An 853-nucleotide genomic window follows, 5' to 3' on the forward strand; every position below is an offset into this window, starting at 1 on the left:
TTATTTTTACTTCTAAAAATATGTGCCCTTTTTATTTCATTTGTTTTAACTTTTATTTTTGGTTCAAGGGTACATGTGCAGGTTTGTTATATAGGTAAGCTCATACCATGGGGGCGTGTCATACAGATACTAAGCCTAGAACCCAGCAGATATTTTTTCTGTCCCCTCCCATCTCCTACTCTCCTCCCTCAAGTAGGTCCCAGTATCCGTTGTTTCCCTCTTTGTGTTTGTGTGTTCTCATCATTTAGCTCCAACTTACAAGTGAAAACATGGAGCAAACATGCATTAGTTTGCTAAGGATAATGACCTCCAGCTCCATCCATGCCCCTGCAAAGGTCATGATTTCATTCTTTTTTATGCAGCATTCCATGGTGTGTATGTACCACATATTCTACACTTGATCTTAGCCAAAAGGCCGAGAAGCGATGTGTACCACATTTTCTTTATCCAGTCTGCCATTGATTGGCATTTAGGTTGATTCCATGTCTTTATTGTTGTGAATGTTGCTGCAATGAATATATGTATGCATGTGTCTTTATGACAGAATAATTTACATTCCTTTGGGTACATATCCAGTAATGGGAATGCTGAGTGGAATGACAGTTATTTGTTTAGCTCTTTGAGGAATTGCCACGCTTTTTTCCACAATGGTTGAAATAATTCACACTAGCATCAACAGTGTCTAAATGTACCCTTTTCTCTGCAATCTTGCCAACATCTGTAATTTTTTAAAATTTTTTACAGATATGGGGTCTTGCTATGTCGCCAGGGCTGGTCTCAAATTCCTGGGCTCTCATGATCCTCTCACCTTGGCCAGCATCTGTAATTTTTTTTTAATTTTTTTACAGATACA

The 853-nt window shown here is 38.3% G+C and overlaps 1 non-coding gene across 1 annotated transcript; it reads right to left on the reverse strand.

Moving 5' to 3' along the window:
* Positions 1-239: 239 nt before the first annotated feature.
* On the reverse strand, positions 240-427 carry LOC119473006. Its single transcript, XR_005202175.1, has one exon. It is a non-coding gene; the product is annotated as a U2 spliceosomal RNA (small nuclear RNA).
* Between the last annotated feature and the right edge of the window lie 426 nt (positions 428-853).

This window comes from Cebus imitator, unplaced genomic scaffold (assembly GCF_001604975.1).
Source record: "Cebus imitator isolate Cc_AM_T3 unplaced genomic scaffold, Cebus_imitator-1.0 Scaffold127, whole genome shotgun sequence".
NCBI lineage: Eukaryota > Metazoa > Chordata > Mammalia > Primates > Cebidae > Cebus > Cebus imitator.